At 41.4% G+C, this 16,745-nt stretch overlaps 1 pseudogene; it reads right to left on the bottom strand.

Annotated features, from left to right (window-relative positions):
- LOC131503446 (coiled-coil domain-containing protein 71L-like) overlaps positions 1 to 13,108 on the bottom strand; it is a 48,898-nt pseudogene extending 35,790 nt beyond the window's left edge.
- Between the last annotated feature and the right edge of the window lie 3,637 nt (positions 13,109 to 16,745).

Raw genomic sequence — 16,745 nt, 5'->3', positions numbered from 1 at the left:
TGTCAATGGTTGTGTTTCAAAGCTGTGCTGAGCTAAGTTATCCTCCCAGCTACATCTAATTTCAAAACCCTCTGGGAAGCTACCTCGATAAGCTATATGTCGAATTTACATTCTAATATGGTCATTGGATTCATTTTTAATTATTATACAATTAAATACAATAGGGAAGATGTACAAATATGTATCTTTTCCTCAGGGGCTAATTAGCTAAAACAGTTAATTTGGGAAGGGTGGGGGAGAAAAACCTATGTATTTGAAATACCATTGGCAATGGAAGCTAGTAACGAAAATTTTTATAAGCTTCCTATGAAACGAGTATAATTTAACACTCTCCATCTTTTAAATAATTATTCACTTTTACTTACTCATGTGGCAGTATTTGTAACAACACATTATCACTGACTAGTGAAAAAAAGAATATGAGGTTTACTGGAAACTGTATATTAGGAAGCTATGCCATTTGAACTCTACAAGCCCGAGAGTCAAAATCACAATTCTCGGGGTGCCTGGGTGGCTCAGTCGGTTAAGCGTCCGACTTCGGCTCAGGTCATGATCTCACGGTCCGTGGGTTCCAGCCCCGTGTCGCGCTCTGTGCTGACAGCTCGGAACCTGGAGCCTGCTTCAGATTCTGTGTCTCCCTCTCTCTCTGACCCTCCCCCATTCATGCTCTGTCTCTCTCTGTCTCAAAAATAAATAAACATTAAAAGAAAATTAAAAAAAAATCACAACTCTCATTATTGCCCTAAAAAGCTGCCAAGCAGAGAGAAACCGTAATCTTGAAGATTTAATAGGTCATGTTTCAGCCTGGGATGGATGGTTCTATTGCAGAACACTTAAACTTGAAAGAATAGTGGTACAAACTCACTCCTTGGCCCTTCCGATTTTATCGCAGTAAAATCTGGCTGCGGCACCACTGACTAAAAACCATTAAGTCTTGCTGCCACCAATAACTGAGGTCACTTGGATAATCCAGAATTCCATGCTGGGCCACAGGATACAAACACGATCATGAAAGTGAAAAGTACTCTGTGTGGCTCTCCTGTTTGATCCCTCTGGTCTTTGATTATCAAACAAAAAGACCAATACCTGCTAACATAACTGTGCATGGACATAAGATAATAAAGGAAAGTCCTGGAGCAAAACTGTTAACCAACTGCCATGATTTTTATAAGAGTGATGCATGGTAATGTGGATATTTCCTGTTATCCAACAACAACGACAAAAACAAGTGAGGAAAATCTATTTTGCCCAAAGATAACCTCAACCAGGTATTTGGTGCCAAAAAAAAAATGTACCACCGCTCTAGATCAGTAATACTTCAGAGAATTCCAACGGCTATTATGTATGCAGCTTTAGTCACCACACTTACCCCTACTCATTTATTCTATGTGATTTCCATTTTAAAATAAATTATCCTGGAAAGATTCCCAGATCAGTGTGTGAGATTAGTACAAGGCCAAGTCAATTCCGAGTGGATTCCATCCATGTCCATAACCAGCACCAGTTTTTTATTTATTTATTTATTTATTTATTTATTTATTTATTTATTTATTTATTTATTTATTCATTCATTCATTTATATATTTATTCATTCATTCATTTAGTTATTTATTTATTGAAAATCACTCATTGGTTTTTAATAGAAACCGTGTGGTTTCTCAATGCACTTTCAATTTTACCCAATTATAAAGAATTTCCCAAGTTAATTTTACTCAACAAAACTTCCCGAGTGTCTACCATTTCCTTTAGGAGCTCAGTAAACATAAACATTACATTTCAATATAAAATCTTTAGAAACGTCTTAAGAATGTGTACACAGTTGAACTTTGAATCTTTTGGTTAGTAATCACCGAGCCCATGACATTCAAAGCCATACAAATCCTTACATTATTAACAGTGATACGCTTGAATTTCTTAGAAATTCTTCGAAAATATCCTTGGTCAAAGCGTTGGAATCCAGTTAACTCGGAAAGGTGTGGGACTCAGAATACCCACTATTGCCATTGGTATTGAGAATACCAACTATTGCAACAACTTTCCACACATATTCGATCTTTCGTCCAGAAAGAGTGGCAGTCAAAAAAGGAGACAAAGAAAGAAAATGAGGCGGGAGGAGCCAGAGGTGGGTGAACAGCAAGGGAATTCTAGCTTTATTACACAAGCATGGAACCAAATTCCTTTGGAGGGGGTGGGGGTGGAATGGCTTCTTCTGACGACTTCAGACCAATGAGGGAACAAGAGAGAACATGGATCTGCCCCTACAGTCCTGGAGACATCTCAATCTGGGGTTAGGAAGAAAGGGGACCTCCCTTGCGGTCCAGGGGTCTTCTACCTCCGCATACCCGGTGCTGGGAGGCAGCAGAGGGGCACAGCTGCCCCGGAGTCCCAGAAGGCGGCGGCGCATCCAGGGGGCGCTGGCCAGGACCGTCTTGTGCTTCTTCTCCTGTAAAGTGCACTAGGGGACGCGGTCCCGGCTGTCCCTGGTTCATCCCTCCAGGCACAACCCGTCCTGGGGCTGAGAGGTCGCGCGGCGGTGCCCCATATCTCAAGCCCAGGCACTGGGAAGAGGCGGAGTCTCACCACGGGTTCCAGGTTCACTCCCAGGACTTGGCGCGCCTGGCGTAGCGCTTCTGGCAGGCTGCTCTCGACCCACACGTCGCCCGCTACGCGAATGGTGGGGAAGGTGGTCAACGTCGGGGTGGCCGCCCTCCCACTCTCCTCCAGGGTGCGGACCCCGGAGTAGGGCCAGGAGGCCGCGGGCTTGCGGGGGCTGCTATCCTCGCGGGACGGCGGAGGCGGGGGCGGCACCTTCCTCTGGCCTACCGCCACCGTCCGGGCTCCGTGGCGCCTCCGCCTGGTAGCTGGCGGGCGCGTCTGGAGGTGGGCCTCGGGGGGCTGGTGCCGGGGGTCCAGGGCCAGGGTCAGGAGGGAGGTAGCCATAGACGTCCTTGCTGCGCAGGATGTGGGGGGAGAACTGGTGCTTGAGGCTGCAGAGGTAGCTCCAGAGCTCCGCGTCGAGCTCCTGAACTCCGTGCTGCGGGGCAGGAATAGCTTGAAAGCGTCGATCAGCGCCTTGGTGCTGTTGGCCGGCGACAGTTGGACGGTTGCCACCGCATGTACACCACCCTCTCCTCAGGCGGCTCCAGCGCGGCCCCTCCTGCAGCGCTAGAGGCTCCTCCCCCAATGGCCGGGGCCACGGCCGCCCTGGGCCAGCGCCTCCGCCTCTTCATGCTGCTCAGGATGTGAGGCCGCTAGGGGCCGCCGCACTTGCCAGGTTTCGCAGCCGCCTCAGGACCCTAATGAATTTCCTACCATGAAGCCAAATCAGGAGGAAGGCTGTGAGAGTTACACCGCAGTTGCTAGGAGACCAGGCGCTTTGTGAGGTCACAATGTCTGCATATCTTATCAAGGTGGGCTGCCCAAAGCTGCCTTAGGTTTGGCTGTGTTTCAGATTATGCCCTTGAGAAAGACCTGCACGTAATCTTACCTGAGAAGGCCCATAATTCTTCACGAGTTCAAGAGGGTTGTCCTAGAGGTGAATGACGGGTGCTTCAGCCTCCATTAATTCCATCTAACATGAAATGACACTTAGCGGTGGAGAGTACACACAACTTGCAATCAAACATGACTCTATGAGTGTTTTAGCTAATTAAATGCCTTGTCATGCAACGCACTGAAAGCCAAATTGAAATAACTACTCTACCCTTTCAAAGAACACCGATATACTGTTCCTTGCTTAGGGTTCCATACCTGTTGCTACAGCTCACAGTTCACGAAGCTGTTCTTCACAGCAGCAGCAAACAGTTGGCCTAGTTAGTATCCATGCTCACTTTCATGCAGCTTAGGGAAGACCGAGTCGTTGTGTGCTTAAGAGCGAAGCGTCAACGAATTCTGTGTGAGTGGCCAGTAGGGCATTCAGTGCCACTAAAACCTATTCACTACCTACCAATTCATGATATTTCAGGTAAGTCATACACAAGGTAGTAAGAGACCGTATGGGATTCGAAGGGTAGAAAATGTGTTACACCGTCCGTGTAAGTGCTTTTGAAAGCAACCAGCATAGTCCATCCATCATCACCACATAATTCATTCACAAAATACTACAAGGACCACCTACCACGATCAATTGAAATCCACTTCCGCATGAAAGGTTGACTCCAAACTATGTGAATCACTTAGAGTGATAAGTCACGGTAACAATTAGAAGAGAAACTTGCCAAGGTCAACGTGATACATGTGACAGGCCTCTGTCTTTATTCAACTCCTTTTCTTAAACACACAAACAAAACTTTCATCTATGCAGCTTAAGCTACTACTACCTCACGCTCATAAAGTGCTGAAAATGGAAAGCTATCCTCATATTCAGTAAGAGCAACCCCTGGATTTCCTTTTTCATTAAATGTAATTTATTTTCCAATTGGTTTCCATGCAACACCCAGTGTTCATCCCAACAGGGGCCCTCCTCAATGCCCGTCACCCACTTTCCCCTCTCCCCAACCCCACGTCAACCCTCAGTCTGTTATCAGTATTGAAGAGTCTCTTATGGTTTGCCTCCCTCCCTCTCTATAACATTTTCCCCCCATCACCTCGCCCATGGTCTTCTGCTAAGTTTCTCAGGATCCACACATGGATGAAAACATAAGGTATCTGTCTTTCTCTGCCTGACTTATTTCACGTAGCGTCATACCCCCCAGTTCCATCCACGTTGCCACAAATGGCCGGGTTTCATTCTTTCTCATGGCCAAGTAGTATTCCATTGTATATACATAAACCACAACTTCTTTATCCACTTGTCAGTTGATGGACAGCTAGGCTCTTTCCATAGTTTGGCTGTTGTTGAAAGTAGTGCTATAAACATTGGAGTACATGTGCCCCTATGTCTCAGCACTCCTGTACCCCTTGGGTAAATTCCTAGTAGTGCTATTACTGGGTCTTCTGGTTGATCTATTTTTAACGATTTGAGGAACCTCCACACTGGTTTCCAGAGCGGCTGCACCAGGTTGCATTCCCACCAACAGTGCAAGAGGGTTCCTGTTCCTCCACATCCTCACCAGCATCTATAGTCTTCTAATTTGCTCACTGTAGCCACTCTGACTGGCATGAGGTGGTATCTCAGTGCGGTTTTGATTTGGATTTCCCCGACGAGGAGTGCTGTTGAGCATCTTTTCATGTGTCTCTTGACAATCTGGATGTCTTTTTTAGAACAGTGTCTGTTCAAGTCTTCTGCCCGTTTCTTCCCTGGATTCTTTGTTTCCCGGGTGTGGAGTTGGTGAGTTCTTTTGATAGGTTTTGGATACTAGCCAATTATCCAGTATGACTTTTGCACACATCTTTTCCCATTCCGTCAGTTGCCTTTTAGTTTTGTTGATTGTTTCCTTCCCTGTGGAGGAGATTTTTATTTCGATGAGGTCCTGATGGTTCATTTTTGCTTTTAGTTCCCTTGCCTTTGGAGATGTGTCAAGTAAGAACTTGCTGACGGTGAGGTCAAAGACGATTTTTCCTGCTTTCTCCTCAAGGGTTTGATGGTTTCCTGTCTCACATTCACGCCCTTCATCCATTGTGAGTTTATTTTTGTGAGTGGTGTAAGAAAGTGGTCGAGTTTCATTCTTCTGCGTGTTGCTGTCCACTTATCTCAGCACCATTTGTTAAATGGATGCTGTCCTTTTTTCCATTGGATATTCTCTCCTGCTCTGTCAAAGATTAGTTGGCCATACGTATGTGGGTCCAATTCTGGGGTCTCTGTTCTATGCCATTAAGTCGATGTGTTTGTTTCTGTGCCAATACCATGCTGTCTTGATGGTTATAGCTTTGCGGTAGTGGCTAAAGTCTGGCATTGTGGTGCCTCTCACTTTGGTTTTCTTCTTCAGTATTACTTTGGCTATTCAGGGTCTTTTGTGTTTCCATACACATTTTGTGATTGCTTGTTCCAGCTTGGAGAAGAATGCTGGTGCAATGTGATTGGGACTGCATATAATGTGAGGACTGCGTTGGGTCGTATTGACATGTCGCCAATATTTATTCTTCCAATCCACGAGCATGGAAAGTTTTTCGCTTTCTCTGTATCTTCTTCAATGTCCTTCACAAGCTTTCTATGGTTTTCAGCATACAGATCTTTTACAAATTTGGTTAGGTTTATTCATGTATTTTATGACTCTTGGTGCATTGTCAGTGTGTTTCTTTTCTTTATTTCTCTTTCTGTTGCTTCACAATTGGTGTATAAAACACAAACAATTTTTATACATTGATTTTGTACCCTGCAACATTGCTAAATTCATGCATCAGCGCTAGAGTACTTTTGATGGAGTCTGTAGGAGTTTCCATGTATAGTGTCATGCCATCTGCAAAAAGTGGAAGTTTGACTTCATCTTTGCAAGTGATGATACCTTTAATTTCATTTACTGTCTGATTACTGATGCTAAGCCTTCCCACACTATGTTCAACAACCGGGGTGAGAGTGGACATGTCTGTCTTGTTCCTGATCTCACGGGGAATGCTCTCAGTTTTTCCCCATTGAGGACGATATTTACTGTGGGCTTCTCATAAATGGCTTTTATGATGTTTAAAGTAGATTCCTTCTATCCCAACTTTCTTGAGGGTTTGTATTAAGTATAGAAGCTGTATTTTCTCATATACTTTTTTCTGCACCTAATGACAGTGGACTATGGTTCTTATCTTTTCTTTCATTAATGTGATGTAGCACAATGATTGATTTGTGAATATGGCACTAGCCCTGCAGGCCAGGAATGAATCCAACTTGATTGTGTTGCATAATACTTTCTATATGCTTTTGAATGTGATTTGCTAGTATCTTGCTGAGAATTTTTGCACCCCTATTCATCAGGGATATTGGCCCGTAAATCTCCTTTTTTTCTGTGTCTCTGTCTGGTTTGGGAATCAAAGTAGTGCTGGCTTCATAAAATGAGTCTGGAAGTATCCTTTCATTTCCATTTTTTGGAACAGCTTGGGAAGGATAGCTATTATCTCTGCTTTAAATGTCTGCTAGAATTCGCCAGGGAAGCCACCTGGTCCAGGACTCTTATATATTGGGAGATTTTTGATAACTGATTCAATTATCTCACTAGTTATGGGTGCGTTCACATTTTCTATTTCTTGCCGTTTGAGTTTTGGAAGTGTGTGGGTATGGAGGCGTTTGTCCATTTCTTCCAGGTTGTCAGGTTTCTTGTCGTAGAAGATTTTATAGTGTTTCCTGATGATTGCTTGAATTTCTGAGGGATTCGTTGTAATAAATCCATTTTCATTTGTGATTTAACCTATTTGGGTCCCCTCTCCTTTCTTTTTGAGAAGCCAGGCTAGATGTTTATCACTTGTGTGTATTTTCTCAAAAACACGACTCTTGGTTTCATTGATGTGCTCTCCTGTTTTCTTTTAGACTCCATATTGTTTATTTCTGCTCTGATCTTTATTATTCCTCTTCTTCTGCTCGGTTTGGGGTGTCTTTGCTGTTCTGCTTGTGGTTCCATTAGGTGTGCTGTTAGATTTTGTATTGGGCACTTTTCTTGTTTTTGATAAAGGCCTGGATAGCAATGTTTCTTGTTGTTTTTGTTGGTGTTTTATTTTGTTTAGTTTTGTTTGTTGTTCCCTGTCAGGACTGCCCTTGCTGCATCCCGAAGAGTTTGCATTGTTGTATTTCATTTTCATTTGTTTCCTTATATCTTTTAATTTCTTCTCAAATTGCCTGGTTGACCCATTTTTTCGTTAGTGGGATGTTTTTTAATCTCCATGCTTTTGGAGATTTGCCATCTTTATTTCGGTGATTTATTAATGTCCCTGCAATTACCACATTCTTATCAACAAGGTTCTGTCTGTTTTTAATTAATTGTTTTATATATTTGTGTGTCTCCGAATTTGGTGTGTAGACATTTAAATGTTCAGCTCTTCCTGATGGAGAGACCCTGAAATTAATATAGAAAGCCCTTCATCATCTCTTGGTACAGCCTTTAATTTAAACTCTACTTTGTATGATATAAGTTGGCGACTCCAGGTTTCTTTTGACCTCCAGTAGCATGATAGATAGTTCTCCATCCCCTCCCTTTCAATCTGAAGGTGTCCTCATGTCTAAAATCAGTCTCATGTAGACAGCAAAGAGATGGGTCTTGTTTTGTCTTTTTGTTTTTGTTTTTTCTATCCATTCTGATATGCTATGTTTTTTGGTGAGGGCATTTAGTCCATTGAAATTCAGTGTTATTATGGAAAGATATGCGTTTAGAGTCAGTGTGCTGTCTGTAGGTTTCATGCTTACAGTGGTGCACCAGTTTCCTTTCCCATCAACAGTGAGAGAGGGTTACTCTTTCTCCATATCCTCACCAGCATCTGTGGTTTCCTGAGTTGCTCATATTGGCCACACTAACTAGTGTGAGGTGGTATCTCAGTGTGGCTTGGATTTGTATTTTCCTGATGATAAGTGATGTTGAGCATCTTTCCATATGTCTGTGGGCCATCTAGATGTCTCCTTTGGAAAAGTGTCTATTCATGTCTTCTGCCCATTTTTTCACTGTATTACATTTTCCAGGTGTGACTTGGGTAAGTTCTTGATACATTTTGTACACTAACCCTTTACCAATATGTCATTCGCAAATATCTTCACTCGTTCCATCAGTTGCCTTTTAATTTGGCTGATTGTTTCCTTTGCAGTGCAGAAGATTTTTATGTAGACCAGGTCCTGAAAATTCATTTTTGCTTTTCATTCCCTTGGCTTTTGAGACATGTCAAGGAAGAAATTGTTGCAGTTGAGGTCAAAGGGTTTTTTTTCCTCTTTTCTTTTCTAGTGTTTTGAAGGTTTCCTGTCTCACATTTAAGTCTTTCATCCATTTTGCATTTATTTTTGTGCACGTTGTAAGAAAGTCATCATCTAGGGGCGCCTGGGTGGCGCAGTCGGTTAAGCGTCCGACTTCAGCCAGGTCACGATCTCGCGGTCCGTGAGTTCGAGCCCCGCGTCAGGCTCTGGGCTGATGGCTCGGAGCCTGGAGCCTGTTTCCGATTCTGTGTCTCCCTCTCTCTCTGCCCCTCCCCCGTTCATGCTGTCTCTCTCTGTCCCAAAAATAAATTAAAAATGTTGAAAAAAAAATTAAAAAAAAATAAGAAAGTCATCTAGTTGATTCTTCATCATGTTGCTGTTCAGTTCTCCCAGCACCATTTGTAAAGAGACTGTCTTCTATCCATTGGATTCTCTTTCCAGCTTTGTCAAAGATTAGTTCACCATACATTTGTGGGGCCCCTTCTGGGTTCTCTATTCTGTTTCATTGGTTAATGTGCCTGCTTTTGTGCCAATGTCATACTATCTTGATGATTACAGCTTCGTAGGAGAGGCTAGAGTCTGGCCTGCCTCCCACTTTGGCTTTCTTTTTTCAACATAAGTTTGAGTACTCAGGTTCTTTGGTTGTTCCGTGAAAACTTTCAGATTGCTTGCTCTAGTCTGGAGAAGAATGTTGGTACAATTTTGATTGGTATTGCATTAAATGTGTAGATTGCTTTGGGTAGTATTGACATTTTAACACTATTCATTCTTCCACTCTATAGGCATGGATTGCTTTTTTTCCCCTGATTTTGTTGTGTCTTCATCATTTTCCTTCATACATTTTCTATACTTTTCACCGTACAGATCTTTTACATCTTTGGTTAGGTTTCTTGCTAGGTATTTTAGGGTTCTTGGTGAAATTGTAACTGGCATTAATTTCTTGACTTCTCTTTCTGTTGCTTCCTTATTGGTGTATAGAAATGCAACCAGTTTCTTTACACTGATTTTGTATCCTCTGACTTTGGTCAATTCATGTATCAGATCTAGCAGCGTTTTCATGCAGTCTTTTGGGTTTTCCGCGTTCAGTCTCATGTCATCTTTGAAAGGCCAAAGTTTGACTTTCAGTGATATATGTTCAGTTAAGTGTAGATAAAAAGAATTTACTCTTTGGGCTCTATGTTTACTTCATAATTGCACAATAAGTGAGAAATAAGCAAGAACTGTGCATGTAATCCCACATTAGAATTGGTAACTGGAATCTAACTCTTTAAAATATATTGGATTCCTCATGATATGGATAGGAGCATGAAACATCTAACTTCACCCAGTGCACACCTGTGTATTTGTAAACACATATGCTAATCAGTAAAATTGTAATACTAGTGAGGTGTACCAAATTTTACACGTTCATGGTACAGATAATATTGTTTTACCGTCTTTATGGTAGCATCCTAAATAAGACATTTGGAATCAAGGAGAGAATGCAGAACCTACAGGGTACATTCTCTATGCTCTATTCTGGCTTTCAAATAAATGAACAAATGGAATTAAAAAAAATAGATTGCACTGGTAATCATGTTTATCGCAATTGTGCAATAACTTTTTATGGACTCTAGCCATAATAAGAGTGCACGTGAATAGGGTTTGGAAATAACACCTATTTATAACTTTGTTTGACATGACAAACTCACTAGCAACATATACTTTCAAAAATTTTTTTAATTTTTAGTATTCATTTTTTCAGATATTCTATAAGGCCCAATAGCGTATTACTCCACATGTAGAAGAGCAAAGGTAGAAATGGTGAACATCGCATGTGTTACAATGGCTATCACATAATATTATTTGATATCCTAGAATTTTTAAAAACTATACAGCTGCACGGCTCATGCTAGGTATTTAAACCTTGACATATTTTAGCTTTCTGCTTTTCATTATTTAATAGTTTTTTAGAATTAGCTATTGCTACGATCGCATAACTATTAACTTCAGTGATAGACATCCAAGTTTCCAGCTTATCTGTTTTTGTATCAGTGATTAAATCAATCCCTATGTCATTGCCTTTTTAATTAACCATGGCTATGTTTTAGTTCTTTTATCACTGCTATACTAAATTCTCTGTTGTCTTCTATGCCTTTTTTCAAGCCCAGTGATTAATCTTATACAATTATTCTAAATTTTTGCTGTTATACTGCTTTTATCTATTTGGGTCAATTCTTTAACGGTCACTTCTCCTGGAATTTCTTCTGAGGGGAATTCTTCCGTTTCATCATTGTGGATAGTTTTCTATTCCTTATGTGTTTTAACGTTTTTGTTGTCGTTGTTGTTGTTGTTGTTGTTGTTGTTGTTGTTGTTGTGTTTTGTTTTGTTTTGTTTTATGTGCTCTGCACCTGAGAGCACTGCTACATTAATGTGGGCTCATCCCCTCTCCATGGCCTGGCCCTTCTGGCGGTGTGTTTTGGAAAGTGTTACTTGCTTTGTGTTGCTATGACTTTCCTTGTTTGATTTCTCATCTCAGAGTGATTTTTGAAAATCCCACGAGGTGTGCTTTGATTTGCTCCTTGAAGTACCGAATGAAGTCATTGGAGGTTTGCACTATCTTGACAGGGGTTAAAACACCTTAAGTTGCCATGGATGGATGTTCTCGCCCTTCCCAACAATGGGGGTTTCTCCTGGTAGTGAGATCCTGGAGATGTGATGGCGCCAAAGCCCCGGCTCCACACAGACGGCTCCTCCGAAAGGCGCTGGGCAGCTGCACTTATGAAAGCCGCTCATTTTCTGATTTCCCAGAGGTTACCTTGGACAAAATTGTGGATTTTTTAAATTACCTGGTCCCATCAATTTCTTCTACCAGCCAGATCTTAGATTGTAGGCAAATGCAGAGTTTGCTTTTCCAATTTGTAAAGGGGAAGTATACCGCCTATGTTCAGTATAGTTGTGAGGTTATTGGTAATGCTGTAAAACGTGTGGAAAGAATCCTGGCACATTACACTCAATAAACACTGTATTTTGTTTTGATTTCCTCATAGTTGTCACGACATCCATGCAAACTGTATCTCCAGGGTGGGGTCTTTTGTAGGTCAAAATGTAAGCTACACCATAGAAGCTATCAACGAGGCAAACTGTTTTTCCTATTCTCGAGGAGGTGACCCTTCCCTTTTTTGTATATGAATACTAAATTTGGTGGTAGAGATTATTAAAGACTTGAATGTATATTGCAGTCCAGCACACCGGGAGATACTTAAAAGTCCCCTATTTCAGGCACTGTGGATATACATATTGACCACCTTAGGTGTCAGGTGCTATTAGGTTCAAGTACACAGTGATAATCAAACATGCACGCTCCATATATTCAGGATGTTTCAAACCTCAGCTACAAAAGGTACATGTGTAATCACAACTTGTGGCAAATGCTGTTAAATAAAAGACTAAATGTTATGAGAAGGAATGACAGGGCGGACAAAATCTCGATTAGAGGATTGGCCAACAAAGGTTTCTTGGGGAGAAAAGTCCTTTATTCAAACTTGGACCTGTAGCAAGAACTGTAAGGAATCTAGCGAACCAAAATGCATCCTAAGCGGAACCTACGTGGGTCTAATTTGAGAAACCAGGAGAAGAGACGGTCCCAATCACCTAATGAAAGGAGAATGAGGAAAGATGGCATTAGAGGGGTGATGAGGCAGGACTGCCAACGTCTGGTGGTCACGTTACAGATTCTATGTGTCATTTTGAGTACAGTGGAGATTAGAGGGTTGTTTTAAGCAGAGGAATGAACTGCTCAGATTCAGGATTTTTGGATTGCATTCCTGATGCAGTGAAAAGAATGAACTGGGATTTTGGTGGGAAGGGAAAGGCAGCATGAGGCTAAGAACGAAAACCGAGAGTAGGCAGAAGGTGGTGAGAAACTAGCTGGCTTGGCATACGTTGGAGGTGGAGTTGAGAACCTCTTCTGCTGAATGGATCACAGGAAAGACGTTGAGGAGGGGACGACTGACAAGGAGTCTCTTTCCCACTTGAGCAACTGAAGACAATGTTCCATTAACAGAGAAACACAAGAGGGGTCTTAAGTTGGTCATGGATTTCAATTGTTTATTGATTGGGTATTAATTCACACACTTACAGAAGTTTGCTTAGAATTATAACTTTCCGTTGTTTTGTTTCTACCAAATTGCTTTGTTATCACCATCTAGAGGTTCTAACTGATGGTCTCCAATTCTTCGCTGTCAACAAGACCTCCTGACATAAGATGATGGAATTGATGGGTTATGTAGGTACCTCATCTTCTACCCAGTCTTTGTCGTCGTCAAAAATACTTAATGGCCACTGTTGTAGAAGAATCTCAAACTCCAACATGGTTGTTATCACTGTTCTTGGAATGCCTGCCCCTCCTTTTTTCCCCCACACATTTGTTTTTGTTTCCTTTGTCCTTCTCCTTTCTGCCTGCCAGCTAGAAATTTGGTCATCCTTTAAGATTCTTTGTGCTATGCCTCTGAGATGCCATTACTGATCAACTCAGCTCAGTGGACTTCTCCTGATACATGAAACTTGACCTTGAAGTCTTACTGTGCTTTGTATGGTGTTTGGGTTTTTCCTACCCTCAAATATTATAAGTTTCTTGAAGGCAAGGATGAGGTCTTCCATGCTTTTAGAAACTTTTATAAACACTCAAACATGGTCAAAGTTTAGAAATCTTTCTTGGTGAAGTGGTTGAGTCAACGTCAAATCAGGTGGGAGGGGAGTCTGCTGAAGGAATTTTTGGATTCAAGTGCAACCTGAAACAGCGTTTACATCACAATCCAGAGGCAATTACCTAACTTCACAAAAATAATAAGTTACTGCACATATCTTCACGTTTCACAAAAGAGTTATAGCATGACCTCCGTTTTCTCCTACCTCTCAGTGCATATTGGAGACTGAACTTGAAGAACGTGTTTTCAGAGTTTTGTGATACCTCAATGTTAACTGTTGCAGTACTTTCTAGAGTCACATTGTTCGTTTTTGGCTTTCATTCTCTTACATATATTCATCAAGACAGATTCTGGGCATGAATCCAAAAAGCAATTTCAGGAAACTAGAAAATTAAAGAGCACCAACTAAATTTTCTATTGTAACAGGTACTACTAAGGAGATCTCACTTAATTCTGTCTTTATCTGGACCATGGAAAATTAACTCTTGCCTTTTCCAGTCTCAGTATTTATGGAGCTGGGATACCAAAGTAGGATATGTCTAGATATTTGAGACCCTAAGCTCTCACTCAAGTGTGCCATATCATGGAACACATATATTTAAAAAATGTCTAAAGATGTTTCCTTTGAGAATTTGGGGATAGTTGAACATATTATGGAAGCCATGCAGAGTCTCTAAAAGCCTATAGGTAGTCTTATTGTGTAGGAGCTTTATGAAAAAAGAAGAAAAGAAGAAAAAGATGAAGAAGAAGAAGAAGAAGAAGAAGAAGAAGAAGAAGAAGAAGAAGAAGAAGAAGAAGAAGAAGGAGGAGGAGGAGGAGGAGGAGGAGGAGGAGGAGGAGAAGGAGGAGGAGGAGGAGGAGGAGGAGGGGAAGGAGGGGGAGGAGGGGGGAGGAGGAGGAGGGGGGAGGAGGAGGAGGGGGGAGGGGCAGGAGGAAGAGGAGGAGGAGGAAAGTGATCTCATTATGGCCACAAAATAATTTTTACATTACATTTTATTGTCCAGAAAGAGGAACCCATTGACAATTCCTTAAACTGGATTCATCTCCTCCTTTTGTCTGGTGATTTCAACATCTACCCTAGTGGTTCTTAACCCAAGCTCAAATTAGAATGATCTGTGGAACTGACATCAAGACACCAGGGTGATTCTGATGTACAGCCAGGGTTTAATGCTAAGGCACCTAACTAAACATTAACACGCTGTAGTAGATACGCTTCATGCTGTGCACAGTAAAAGGGAAATGTTCATAGCAGCCTTCCGTATAATAAGTACAGTATGGAAACATACATTCCAAACGTGAATCAACAGTGGAATGGATAAGCAAATTGTTAAATAATCATGTAAGGGAATACAATGTGGAAGTACCAATCCCTGAGTTACACCTATGCAAAACAACATCGATGAGCCTTATAATGTTGAACGGAAGAAGCCAGATCTAAAGAAATGCATATTATTCCATTATATTTTTATAAAATTCAAACATGGACTAATTTAATCTCTGTTGCTCAAAGTCAGGATATTGATAATGTTGGGGAAGTGAGATGGAGCAGGAATGGGGAGTGATCGCAGGGAAAGAATTCATGGTGCTGATAATGTTCTCCTTCTGGAGTTTCATGGAAGTTAGAGGCCTAAGGCTGTACAATATAAAATTCTGTATTTCCTTTACATTTTCAGTATGTCCTCAAACCTATATGCTGAACCATTTGCAGAAGTTCATCTGTATTGAAAACAATAGAATCCTTTGATATAAGCTCTTTGGCCAAAAAAATAGTAACAGAATTTGACAGTGGGATGGATCATTATGCGACATGATTTGCTACTAGTTCTTGTTTTGTTTGTTTCTCTGTCTGTCTGTCTGTCTGTTTGTTTGTTTGCTTGCTTGCTTGTTCGCGTTTAATATGATGTGGTCCTGGAGCAGACCCACTGAAGGTGATATTTTGGAAGTTAATATATTAATTAGCGTAAGTGGGTTGATGAATCTGTTACTAAAGTCTTTACTAAAGCCAATAGCATATGGTGTAAAGCCAATTATATGATTTTCAAACAAATGTAATATCTTATAAACTCACAGTTTTCTTGGACTCCTGTGTGGCTCAATTGGTCAAGCATCTGACTTCAGGTCAGGTCATGATCTCACAGTCTGTCAGTTTGAGCCCGGAATCAGATTTAGATTTTGGATTCTCCCCCCCCCTCTCTCTCTCTCTCTCTCTCTCTCTCTCTCTCTCTCTCTCTCTCTCTCTCCGGCTTTTACTCTTTCTCTCTCTCTTAAAAATTGATCAACATTAAAAAAATTAAAACAATAAAAAATAAAAGAAATAATGTTTATTTTGAGACAGAGCACAAACAGAGAACGGGCAAAAAGAGAGGACAGATGATACAAAGTGAGTTTTATGCTGATAGCACTGAGTCTGCTGTGGTGCTTGTATTCACAAATTGTGAGATCATGACCGAGCAGAAGTTGGACACTCAGCTGACTCAGCTACCGAGGTATCCCTAGACTCCCATTGTAATCTAGACCTTAGCAACGTTAATACTGGACTATTTGAAACTATCCTTGATATGTTGAATGTACCTAATAAATTTATGAATTGAAACACTTTATTTATTTATTTTTTTTTTAATTTTTTTTTTTTCAACGTTTTTTTTTTTTTAATTTATTTTTGGGACAGAGAGAGACATAGCATGAATGGGGGAGGGGCAGAGAGAGAGGGAGACACAGAATCGGAAACAGGCTCCAGGCTCTGAGCCATCAGCCCAGAGCCTGACGCGGGGCTCGAACTCACGGACCGCGAGATCGTGACCTGGCTGAAGTCGGATGCTTAACCGACTGCGCCACCCAGGCGCCCCAACACTTTATTTATTTAAATGATACTAGACTGAATCGTTTATTTGAAACGTTATTTTATGATTATGGTAGTCTTAAAGTTTATTGCAGAAAAGTTAAAAAATTAAAAAGAAAAAAGAAAGAAAAATGGTCATAAGTCAAACACCTGGAGATAAGCATATCTAAACACCTTTTTTATGTTTATGTATTTTTGGAAGAGAGAGAGAATGAAAGAGAGATGAGCAAGAGTGAACAATGGGAGGAGACAGAGAGATAGAATCATAAGTAGGCTCCACGCTGTCAGTGCAGAGCCTAATATGCAGCTGGGTCCCCCACACTGTGGAATCATAACTGAGCTGGAATCTAGAGCCAGATGCTTAACCGACTGAGCCATTCAGGCGCCCCTGGAGGTAAGCATCTTTAACACTGTGGTATAATCGCCAGGGAAGAGGTATATGTACATGCATTAACCAAAATTA

Source organism: Neofelis nebulosa, chromosome Y (genome assembly GCF_028018385.1).
Source record: "Neofelis nebulosa isolate mNeoNeb1 chromosome Y, mNeoNeb1.pri, whole genome shotgun sequence".
Classification (NCBI taxonomy): Eukaryota; Metazoa; Chordata; class Mammalia; order Carnivora; family Felidae; genus Neofelis; species Neofelis nebulosa.
This window is presented reverse-complemented; position numbering and strand designations above follow the sequence as displayed.